General features: G+C 41.9%; 1 protein-coding gene across 1 annotated transcript in view; it reads left to right on the top strand.

Annotated features, from left to right (window-relative positions):
- FGFRL1 (fibroblast growth factor receptor like 1) overlaps positions 1–12,971 on the top strand; it is a 246,100-nt gene that overhangs the window by 186,059 nt on the left and 47,070 nt on the right. The gene's annotated exons all lie outside the window — the stretch shown is intronic.

The following is a 12,971-nucleotide window of genomic DNA, read 5'->3' as shown; positions in this document are numbered from 1 at the left end:
TTTTCATTTCTTTGCTTTTTCCAACACTTGAAATAAGCCCATGAGAATTGGTTCCATTTGCCTGTGAGTTTTTGCCAGGATACTCAGAGCCAGTTTCTCAGCTGGTCCATTGAAGTCAACAGAGTGACATCAATTTGCACTCTTTTTTCTAATAGCACAGTGACTACCTGACAGGCCTTCTCTGTCACTTTCTCCAAGAATGTCTTTAAGATGGCAAAGCCACTGCTAGAACACAAGGGCAGGTCAAATCTAACTGGAGCCACCCAGATTTCAAGTTTCAGAGTAGCAGCCGTGTTAGTCTGTATTTGCAAAAAGAAAAGGAGTACTTTTGGCACCTTAGAGGCTAACCAATTTATTTGAGCATAAGCTTTCGTGAGCTACAGCTCACTTCATCGGATGCATACTGTGGAAAGTACACAAGATCTTTTTATACACACAAAGCATGAAAAAATGGGTGTTTACCACTATAAAAGGTTTTCTCTTCCCCCACCCCAAACCTTTTGTAGTGGTAAACACCCATTTTTTCATGCTTTGTGTGTATAAAAAGATCTTGTGAACTTTCCACAGTATGCATCCGATGAAGTGAGCTGTAGCTCACGAAAGCTTATGCTCAAATAAATTGGTTAGTCTCTAAGGTGCCAAAAGTACTCCTTTTCTTTTTCCAGATTTTAAGGATCCCTAAAATTTCAACACCCCTCTCCTCAAATGGATTTTCCTTCAACTCCTGAATCCCTAATCTTCCTCTCAGATGATGGTCTCCAGGTAGCCAGCCAGCAGAAATCACTTATACACTGCTCTGCCATGTGCTGCTCTGCTTCCAATTCATGGCTAAGTCCGGGCCTTCTCCGACTGCCGGCCGTGGAGTCTGGCCTTAAAGCAGGGTTTTCAAACTTGTTTTCTGGAGACCCAGTTGAAGAAAATTGTTGATGCCCGCGATCTAACAGAGCTGGGGCTGAGGGTTGGGGTGAGGGGGTGGGGCTGGGAATGAGGGTTCAGGGTGTGGGAGGGGGCTCTGGGCTGGGGCAAGAGGTTGAGGTGCGGGAGGGGGTCAGGGCTCTGGGCTGGGGGTGCAGGTTCTGGGGTGGTGCCAGAGATGAGGGGTTTGGGGTGCAGGAAGGGGTTCCAGGTTTGGGGGGGCACGGGGTTGGGGCACGGCCTTACCTCCAGCGGCCCCCAGTCAGCAGCGCAGCCGGGGTGCACCGCAGACTGTGCTGCGCCCTGGAAGCAGCCAGCAGCAAGTTTGGCTACTAGGTGGAGGCTCATAAGTGGCTCCGTGTAACTTTTGCCCGTAGGGGCACACACACGTACGCACACGCACCACCTAGTTCCCATTGGCTGGTTCCCGGCCAGTGGGAGTGCGGAGCACGTGCTCGGGGCAGGGGCAGCCCGGAGCTCCGTGGCCCCCCTGCCTAGAAGCCGGGCCAGCTGCTGGCTGCTTCCGGGGCACAGCGCGGTGTCAGAACAGGTAGGCACTAGTCTGCCTTAGCTGGGCAGCACCGCCAACGGGAGTTTTAATGTCCCAGCCAGCAGTGCTGACCAGAGCCGCCGCGACCCAGCACCTAAAATGCTGCGACCCAGTTGTGGGTCGCACTCCACGGTTTGAAAAACAGTGCCTTAAAGCACCTTTCCATGCATAACCTTTGCCAAGTAGAATAGTTCAACGCTGAGCGTTTCCCATTTTGTTTCTGTTCCCTCTTTTGCTTCTTGGGAAGAATAACATTCTCCTTTTGTCTTGTTTTTGCATTTTGGGGCATAGGTATCTGGTTTCCAGCAGCATATTACTAATGTAGGAAAAATGAACGTAATTAGAAGAATACCACGCAAAGGCTCATGTGTCACTTTCGTTGCTTAATCCATTTGCAGGAAACAGTCCACCAGAGTTCCTTCTGTTTTGTAGCTGAATGGTTTGCTATGTCCTTTTCACCCTTCAGTAATGCTGGGCAAACAAGTTTGGGGAAAGTAAGAATCCAGTCCAGACCTTTGAACCCAATCCTTTCGGAAAGTCAAAAATGTTTGGTTAGAAGTAATAATACCTAGCACTTTTCACACGTGAAGCACTTAATAGATGTTGGCTGAGGTTCACCCTGAACTATGGCATAAACTCTGGCATGGTGACAGACTCTGGGCTACTTAGTGTAAAACCTGTAGCTATATTGACTTCTGTGGAGCTGTGCCAATTACACCAGCTGAGGACCCGTGAAAGTCTCTGATAGGGGAGATATGATGGCGGAAAGAGGGCTCTAATGTCAAAAGTACAGTTCCCTGTATTTAGCCAAGTATCTGAACTTCACTTGTCCAAGAGGTAGGTAAGTGATATCATCCTTGAGTTAGAGGTGAACTGAGGTTGAGAGAGAGAGAGTCCAAGGCCGCAGAGAAAGTCAGTACTAGAATGGAGGCGTTTCTGAGTCCCACTAGACCACACCTCACTCTCACACTTCACGCTTTATTATTATCAATAGTTTTCATTTCCAAGGGTGCCTCTGCACTTGCTGGCTCCAGCCAGAACCGAATGTGCAAATGCCAAAATACTGCAGTTAAGGGCTGTTCTCTTGCCATTTCCAGCCCAAATGGAAGCAAAAACTACAGGGCATTTTTCAGGAAAGCCTGTTTCTATGAGATTTCCAGCCCAGTTTTACAGGCAGTTGGGGTTTGGATGCTCCTGAATGCTTATCCAGACCAAACTTCCTTGCCCATCATGAAGCCCAAACTGCCTTAGCTACTGTAGCAATGCAGATTATGACAGAAGAGGAAGAGATGGATAAATCTGAGAGTTTGAGTGTCTGATGTACGACGCTCCTGGGCTTAAGATTCCACTTAATCAGTTTATTGATGTAAACTTTTGCCCATTGAGAGCTTACTTTTAAAGGATTTACATCTGCTTATATAATCCATATGCAGATTTTTCCCCTTTAAATGCTATTTCCCCTTTAAATGCTGCAGAGATGGCCTGTACCAAATCCTGGGATCCTGGTTCAGATCCAAGTTCCCACTCATAATGGGAGAAATCCAACCGCCCTCCCAAATTTGGGAAGGAATTGGGGTTTGAACCCCCAAATTCTATAGTGCATATATCCAGGAGTTTTGGTTTGACCCATTCATAGAGATAAAAGGTCCAGATCCAGAATTTGGATCTGAGATTTCAGTTTGCGCCCATAGCTAGCTATTACCTCTTGGATGGCAGACCTTTATTCCCAATACACTTTTCTCCTACCACTCATATAAGTAATTCATATAGGGCCAAATCCTGAAGACCTGAACCCAGTTTTTACTCCATCCCATTGAGTCAATAGGAGTTTGACGGACTTAATGAAAAACTGAATAAAAACTTCAGAACTTTCCCCATAAAAAAACAGAAAGGTACCAACATTTATTAAATATCTCTTTTCCCATAAATAAGATTATATCTCTTAACGTCTTCAGATCAAGACTGGATGCCTGTCTGGAAAATATGATTTTGTCAAACACAAGTTATTGGGCTCAAAACAGAGGTAACTGTGTGAAATTTAATGGTCTGTGATATAGGCTATATGATCTAATGGCAACTTCTGGCTTTTAACTTTATGAACCTGTGACTCTATCTGTCAAAATTGCAAATGATAGTATGATCCAGAGGACAGGGCATTGGCCTTAGGGGCAAGAGGTCTGGGTTCTCTTTGCAGCTCTTACACTGACTCACTACATACCGATGGGCAAGTCATATATGACAAAATGCTCAAATGTGGGTTTCTAAGGTGAGATACAAAATAAGTGGACTACTTTTCAGAGGTGCAATGTGAGAGTTGTGGGTGCTCAGCAGCTCTGAAAATCAGGACACTTATTTAGGTGCCTAAATATAGATGTAGGTGTTTGATTTTAGGCACCCCAGTTTGAAAATGTGCTCCACTTTTGCTGTCTGTAGAACAGGGATAAATGGTGCACACCCTCTTCCTTTGTAAAGATCTGCTAATAAAACGTCATGTAAATGCTAAATATTACTATTATTATTAAATTATGGGACAAAATAATAAATATATGGTACGCTAGGTTGTCCTTGCAAACCTGGAACGGTCTGTGGCAGCATTATTGTTGAGTCCTGCAACATTCCCACCAACAATGAATGTGTGTGAGAGAGGAAGAGGTGTAATTTTTGCACTGACAGAAAAGATATAGACAGATGCACAGAAACATTCTGGAACAAAAATGAGGCTGCATCCACTGAAACGACAGATGCTGCCTTGTGAAAATATTTTTTCCATTATAGCTCTAATGTCATCTCCCATTTATCTCTCAGCAGTGCAGAAAGAACTCATTTCAAGGGTACCTATTCTTGCCTATAGCATTCCTCCTGGCTCTCAGCATCAAAAAAGGGAATGGGATTTTAACAGACATCATGGTGGGGACCATTTGTCCGCGATTAGACCCAAGAAAGGAAAGAAACTTTTGTCCAAGTGAAAGGAAAGCTTGTAGTTCATTAAGTGGTGGAGGGATTAGCCGTGTTGAGGGCTCTGCTCTGAAAAGGTACTAGAGATAGCCAAGGGAGGGGTGAGGTTTCTCTCTAAGAACTTTCTTCCTATTCTCTTCTATTCTGTAGGTCTTTAATGGCTTCCCTGTGGTGGGGCATGTTGTAAGTAGAAGATTCTTTTCTTATTAGAGGGCTTTCTCTCCTCTACCCCCCTTCAGCCCGGTCTCTCTTTATTATCTGCCAGTTCATTATGGTCTTCAGCTAGGGCATACCAGTTTAGGACTAAGCTAAAGAAAGTAAAAGAAAGGAGTTGGGGGAGGGAAGAGTCCGTGAACCAATTAATTTAGAAGTATTCAGGCCTGAGAATGTAGGCCACTTGAGAAGAAACATTGATAGGAAAAAAAACATACAAACCTTTCACAATGTTTTCTTTCAGGTTTCTGCTACTGTTGCACAAAACTCGTGAGAGCTTTGATTTTTACAATTCTAATTTTCTTTGGTTGAAGAGTTTCTCCATTATAAATGTTTCACATTTTTTGCAAGCTTTAGAACTTCACATGAACTGAAACCCAATGCTTGTTGCTTTGAAGGAGGGAGTGGAGGTGTTTTTTCAGTTATCCTTCGCGTCAAATCCTGAAGTTCTTGCTCAGGCAAAACTCCCATTGTGGCCAGTGGGAATCTGCCCTGACTGGTTAGAAAGTGAGTTAAGGGCCTTAGGGGTTAGCCTCCTACATTTAAAATGGAACATTCATTCTTCAACTGAAATAGTTTTTGTTTTATCAAACCAGTGTTCTTGTAAGAGACTGAAATCCATTCAGTATTATTAAAGGTTTGGTTGGTATAATTCTGTAGATACCTTACATGGGCTTCCTTTTTCTTCTCTCTCAGGGCTTGATTAAACTTGGAAATGTACTGAAATAGCTGTTCCGGAGTAGTTTTTTCAGTGGAAGCCCCTGTGTGGACACACTCATTCTGGAATGAGGCCACGTTTATATTACAAAACTATGGCGACCTAACGTACCTCAGCATACAGTCACTGTGGTTATTAAATCACTGGCTGCCTTACGCTTACGTGAGTTTAAGTATGAGGCTTAAACAATCATTTTAAGTACGTGTAATCTAGTCATAATGGAGTCTGTGTGTGAGAGTTTAGCGGAGTATAAGGGGAGTTTGCTTTAAAGTAAGAGGGCATGACTCCACCTTACACATCTCCTGTGAATTTGGCCCTGTGTGTCTCAGAGGATGTATTCCTTGCTAACTACATTCTCAGTATCATCAAAATACTCTGCATTTACTATATTGTTATTAGAGATGAGCCAGAGCTGCATAACCAAGATAGTAACAGCTGCTTGTTTTTCCCAAGATGTCTAACCCAGCACATTTAAGTTACTGTCTCCTCGTTCTGGAAGCCTCTCCATCTGTCATAATTGGTGTGGCTTGTCCCAAATATGCCTGTCCAGCTACAGTATGAGTGATTGTCAACAAGAAAATACAACTTAGCTGGATAAATACACAGCTTGTCTGGTACTTGAAAAACTGCAAGTCATGTAAAAAGAAAAGGAGGACTTGTGGCTCAAATAAATTTGTTAGTCTCTAAGGTGCCACAAGTCCTCCTTTTCTTTTTGCGGATACAGACTAACACAACTCCTACTATGAAACCTGCAAGTCATGTGTTCGTTAGCAAGTGTATTAGCCTGTGTTGTGTTGGTATACTTTTTGGTTTGCGCAACTAGTATTTTAAGGGGGTGGGTAGGGGTAAGGGGGGAAATATTCCTGTTTAGGGACCCCAATGGGCTAGCATCACCTCTGGTTATAGAAATTCCAAGAATAAATTGACAGCCTTGTGTTTCAACTTAGATTTGTTTGCAAGGTAGCCTGTAATCATGTTTGCAATGAGATTACCCACAACTGCTTCAGAAAGAGGGATTTGTCCTGTACCTTTTAACACCGCTCATATCCTCTACCGCACTACCCAATTATACAGTACTTTGAGGTGTGGTCTAGAAGCACTTCCAATCCTCTAATTCCTTCACTTTGAAGCACTGCTCCATTTTGAGTGCAAGAACATCCTTGTGAAAGTGACAAGATCCCGGATCTTGGAAGGACCTTCGTAGAACAGTTGTATTGTTGCGTGGTCTAGGTAGAAGCGTGCCTAGCACGCTTCACTGGCATAACACTTCTAAATTTGGGGGGCTTAAGTTAACCCCTCTGGCTCCAGTAGAGCAAATATTCTTTCTTCCCTGACACTGCTTTTATACATACATATTTTTTCACTGGTTTTTCACTGACTCTGATATGAAGCGGAAGTAGATTTTACTCCACTATGGAGGAAGTGAGGAAATATTCAGATGCCTTAACAAATGATGGTGACTGACAGGTTTTGCTGCTACTTCATGCTGTCCCCGTCCCTACAGCATTTCATTCATCTGTTTTGCACTCTGGAGACTCCAGGAATCTTGCATATATTTGGAACAGTGTTTTCAGAACTATGGAGGAGACCAAGAATGACAAGGCTTGTCCTTCCAGTGATCCGTGGATAGCAATATGGGCCAGAATCTGTGCTCAAATATGTGTACAATATCTGTGTGGCCCTTTAATTTAATGCAGCATCAACAGTGCTGATGAAATCCCGAAATCTTCCTTTTCAGTTATTTCTTTGAGAATGATTCAGAAGTGACTAGAGGTTCCCCTTTAGAGTGAATGGACAATTGTCTTTGACAGTTTCCAAACCACTTTCTGTTTTTTCCAGCACGAGTTGCACGTACTCAGTACTGCAAGTGTCAGCACAAGGTTTACCCTGGCGTAATCAATGCTGGCTTCCAGGCTCTTATTGCCAGTTTACCCACAGGGCAGGGGCTGTTAGGTAAATTGGCAATGAGATTCTGGTGGGTGGAGGTGCTGACAACTTCTGCTTTTCCAATCCTGAGTTTGCCAGCATAGGCACGGCTGACACCCTTTTTAATATTATTATTTTTAACAGCTCCAGGAGTTTTTCAAGCATGTGTTGCTCCAGTCAGTTAGAACTCACTGATTAAACTGATGTTTTGGCAAATTGTTTTCTTCCTGGAGTCTGGCCTTGATGGAATGGACAAAGGGAGACTGCACTGTTACAGACCATGGCCCGTAGCCCATCTTTATGTAATCCTTCCCATACAATCTTCATACAAACATTTTGATTCATAAACTCTGAAGAGAAAAGCTGAATTTTAACCTCGGATGGATGAACAAATTACATAAAACAAAAACACTTCAGGCTTTTGCACACAATTCACACTGAACTTTTGTATGATTCAAAAAAAAAATCCCATTTCTATGATTTTTTCTTTCTTGTACCCTTTTGCACTTCCAGGTTCTGCTCTGAATCAAAAGCTGCAAGGATGAAATACGATGAAAAGGCACACCCTTCCAAGACTTCCATGTTATTAGGCCTGGCCACCTCTCTGAAAGCCTTTTTTTAGTTCCTATTTTAGTTCCCACCCGTAGATTGAGAACCTTTTACAATAAGATTATTAAAAGTAATAATAATAATCAAGGTTGATTTTAATATCAGTAAGAGCTAAGGAGCTCCATAAAAATTATTCTTTTTTGTTGTCTGAGTGTGTCTCCCTGTTTTTCTTATTGTGTTGTACATAAAGTATTGCTAAAGCAGTAGGGTGTAAGTCAGCATAGAATCTGACCTGTTGTATACACGAGGGCTGCTTTGCTCTACACCTTCCTGTTAATTGCACTCCCTGATACATTTTACACCTTATGCTCTTTGGGTAAGTCACACTTATTTGGCACACCTACTTAATGTCATATCAGTGCCAATTACACTGCGTTATCACTTACACCCATTTTCTAACCACTTAACGCCTAACTAGTGACTTGCATCACTATGTGACATAGCCCCACGTGTCTACAATGGCCCTATCTCTGCTGCCCTGAAATCTTGAAATCAGCGAGTCCTGAGGCCACAGTTTGGAGCCTGCTCACAAAAGCTTATGCTCAAATAAATTTGTTAGTCTCTAAGGTGCCACAAGTCCTCCTTTTCTTTTTGACTGAGGAGGGTTTCAGCATGGCTCTGGTTTTGTGAATGCTTTCACAGGAGACAAATTGGAGACATTTTTGGCCAAATAAAGATGATAGAGGCTGCAATGCATGAAAACATTTTAATACAGTATGTTAATGGTTCTTTTCCTGTCTCAGAAATGTCCATTTTTTCCCTCAGGCAAAAATAATACAATACACACAAAGTTATTCATAACATCTGGTTGAAAAGTCATCCCTGGCTTTAAGTTCTTAATTCAGAAATCAACCATGACAACCGCTCCTGGAAGGTATTTGTAAATGCTATTTTGCAGAATTCTACAAATGTATTTTTTTCTGGTAGACATAGTGGCAGGAGCAATCATGTATTTTGCCTAAAGACTATTACTTCCACAGTTTTTTAACTTTACACCTGACACACTCTATCACAAAAATAAGCACTTGTCTTCGGACAAAATAAACCATTTTATTTATTTCTTTTCTTTAAGATACCTCATCAGCATGGAAGGAAGTTGCATTTATAAAAAGATAAGTCATGTAAATAAGCTGGAAGAAATCTAAGGAAAGGTGCGTCTCTTCTTTGGCAGGCTTAGCTCTGTTAAATTGTGATTCTGCTTTGAAGCTTCAGTTACCTGACTTACCAGAACTGGAATGAAGAAGAAAATGGCTAATATTTCTGAAAAGTGTGTGTGTGTTGGGGGCAGTTGTTAGTTTTCAAAAAAAATCTGAGCACATTTGCAGATTGCCATTTTATTGTGTTGGACAGGTGCTAATATACACAGGGCCATATTCATTCCTGGTGTGACTCCACTGTGAGCAGGTGTTGGAGAGGGGCAGGTGCCACTAAATATAATTTCTTGTATAATTCCAATTAAATCAGAGCAAGGCTGAATTTGACCCATTTTCTCTTTTCTCACACACACATATTCCAGCACTCAGATTCTGCTTTCATTTCATGTGTAAACAATTCCAGCAGAGACACCTTCTACTGATTTCACACTATAATTTTGCAAGTTGTCCCTGGGGTATACAGTACTGATCTTGCTGAATACTTTTATTGTTATCTTTTCAAACATTCTTGCTGCCACCGTATTCGTTGACATATACCATAGTAGCAAAGGTTTCTTAACATTTGAGATAGATGGAGTTTCTTACAGTAGTGGTTTTCAACCAGGGGTACAGGAACTCCTGGGGGTACTCAGAGGTCTTCCAGGGGGTACATCAACTCATCTAGATATTTGTCTAGTTTTACAACAGGCTACATAAAAACCACTAGCAAAGTAAGTACAAACTAAAATTCCAGACAGCTTGTTTATACTGCTCTATAAACTATACACTGAAATGTAAGTATAATATTTATATTTTAATTATATGGTAAAAATGAAAAAGTAAGCAATTTGTCAGTAACAGTGTCCTGTTACACTTTTGTATTTTTATGTCTGATTCTATAAGCAAGTAGTTTCTGAGTGAGGTGAAACTTGGGGGTACACAAAACAAATCAGATTCCTGAAAGGGGTATAGTGGTCTGGAAAGGTTGAAAGCCACTGTCTTGCAGTATACTTCAGCTTAGTGCATGGGAACAAGTCTCCCCATGATGGCTGGACCACACCAAGTAGTTAATAAAAATTAACAGTGTTATCCTTTAGCTCAAGTGATGAAGAGGCTTATGCTTTGATGCTATGGCTCCAGGGATCGATTCCCACTGATTACCATTGTATCTGTACATAAGAATTTGTTACAAATTGTTGTTAATCCTTTATTTAAAAACATTATTCTTATTATTTAAATGTTTTTTAAAAATTAAAGCCAATTGCACTCAATTCTTTGTTGGAATGTTACTCTATTGTAATTGAGAACAGAATTTGGCTCGTTGTATCAATTTTGTCAGAAATCAAACCTTAGCTCCAGGCCAGTTTGTAATCTGTGTCACTCACACCTCTTCCACGGAATCTCTCAAAAAAGACACATGCAGTAGATTGAAACACAGTAAGACAGGCCATGAGCGATTGTTATCAGAATCTGGCCTTTAGGATCTTCTGGCAAAGAATAATATGCTGGCGATCTGATTGCTAAAATGAACAACTGATGGGTGTTTTAAAACATTAATTTGTTTTCCTTTGCCTGGAAAAGCAGACCATGCTTGTCTTTAAAGCAGTAAGTGGTTATTGATAGTGCTACATAAGTCAACAAAATAAAATGCTTGCAATGGCTGTTATCAAAGGGTAGGTCCTTAGAGATAAAGAGCTTTTGTATTCATGTGCACTCCGACCCTCTTTTTCTATGGGTACACATGCAATATACAACAATGTGCTTCCCTCCTGAACTTTTTTGGGACATGGCATGGAAAGACTGCAGCAGTCTTCGTGCAGTCAAATCCCAGATGGGTATTGGTTTCAAAGGGAAGGATGACTAGCCAGTATGTTAAATATTTTAATTCAGTAAAGCCTCCTGTTCTCCTTGATGTTTGCTAAAGTTACGTTCAGCAGCTGTAGAGGAGAATGTGCACAAGAAACCAAAGGAGAATCCTGTGTCCTTTCTCCCCTTGCCTGACCAGTAAATCTTAGCATTGAGTAGGCGGTCAGAAGCCCTCCTCACCTTGGTCTGTGGAACTGGGAGAGGAGCAATGAGAGGCTTGGATGGGAGAAGAGCTGAAAGCAATGGGCCCAAGTGCCCCAAGTGTTCTGAAATGTCAGTTTCAAGGCTATTAACAGTCAAGGTTGCAGAACCTCTTGTAGAATAATCCCTACACTAACTTCTTTATGTTGTACCAAGAGACACTTGTGCAGCAGAACCCTTTGATGCACGTAACTTTGTAGAGAAAAATCCTACAGCAGATAAAATCCTTCAGTGCATTCAATGATAGTCAACCCTGTATAATTACTATTTGTTCTGTATGCTATGGCATGGATGGACAGACAGACAGATGGGTCTGAAGTTTCCCAGAATTCAGGGGTGTCTGGATCAGGGTTGAAATTCTTGGACGGTAACAAATTAATCAAAGGATTTTTGAAGATCTCTTGCACCTGCAGTTTGAACCTATCCTGCCCAGCAGCAATGCAGGAATGTGGCTAGGAAAAAAGAGAGCAGAGGAAGGCTTTCTAGCCAGCCATGCCAGTGGTCTTTCCATGTGTTCTTTCGTCAGGAAACCCAATACCGTCACTAGCTCCTTCTGCTAACCCGCCAAGGATGGTGACATGGTGCAGAAGAGCATATGCTGTTGCCTACAGTGGAGTTCCTCTGGTCTTACCCTGATATAATGGAGATCAGAATGTGGTCTTCAGTCTCTGTACAATGGTCCCAACCAGATTTTAGTAGTACTAAAAATGTAGCTGGCATCCCTGTGATGTCTCTTGTTCAGGATGACTTTAAGGATGTACAGATGTACAGGGTGCACAGAGCAACTCCCAGCTGAGAACAGCTTAGCACAGCACCTGAGCTCATACTTGTTGGACCAGAATGAAGTTTCCTTTAGCACACCCTAGTAAATTTTCTGTCTGCAGACCACAGTGGTCCCAGTTTGAGTTTTGGCTAGGGTAATGTGCAGGAGGGCAGAGGACCCATGCATCTCGCCAGTCCTGAGGCAGAATGGTTAGAGGTGTTGGGAATTTTGTTATCTGAGTTGGTCTGCTGTGCAGCAGTTCACAGACATAAAATAAATTTGTTTTCTGTACTGCCACTAATGAACCTAGTTCTGCTACTGTGTCTGCTCTTAACCATGATTTTCTGCAGTGAGCTCTTCCACTTTCTTGTCTTGTAAGTTGTTGGACTTTTAGATCATAATCAAAGCTCTTCTCTCTCACTTTTCACAGTGCAAAGCTCAAAATTGTTATCCAATGTGTTGCAGCTGGTTAAATCAATCCATTTTTATGACAATTTTTGCAGAGCATTGAGTATTTGATTAGCTCATTCCGTTTCCCTTGCAATTCATGATCAGTTGTGTTCTTCTTGTTCAAAAGCAGTAATGTGTGACATAAAAGCCATTTCTCCCCTGTCCGTTGGCTACATTTGTCAACAACTTTAATCTATAGCTGTTGTGGTTTTAATGCCCAGTTCATTTTATAAATGATCTCACCTCATGAGAACTTACGGTAAAACAAAACAGCCAAGTATGGTGGCAGAGGTTTGAGGTGAAAAAATCTTGGAATTATCCTCTTTCTGCTTCCTTAAGAAGTTGGCTGAGTTGGAAAAAATTGTTGGATCATCCAGTTCTTCTTGCATTGAGCAAGATCACCTACACCACTGATTCCCAACCTTTTTGGGTAATTCTTCCATTTTACCAAACCAGGACATCAGCAATGCCATTCAGTATCTGCCCATGTCCCATTCTGTCACAAGTGATCTAACCTGCAATGGAATTAGGGTGGCTCCAAACCACAGTCTTATTTGCCTTTTCAGTAGGGCTTCCTTTCTTTTTAATGGGAGGGTAATCTGCTTTGTGTCTTTCACTGGTCCCTGAAAGCTGAAAGCAAAACACTTGTGAATTCCTTGGTCCTCCTAGGTA

The sequence above is a fragment of the Eretmochelys imbricata genome, chromosome 4, assembly GCF_965152235.1.
Source record: "Eretmochelys imbricata isolate rEreImb1 chromosome 4, rEreImb1.hap1, whole genome shotgun sequence".
In the NCBI taxonomy this organism is placed as follows: domain Eukaryota; kingdom Metazoa; phylum Chordata; order Testudines; family Cheloniidae; genus Eretmochelys; species Eretmochelys imbricata.
Note: the sequence above shows the minus strand (reverse complement) of the source record. Positions and strands in the feature narration are given on the sequence as shown.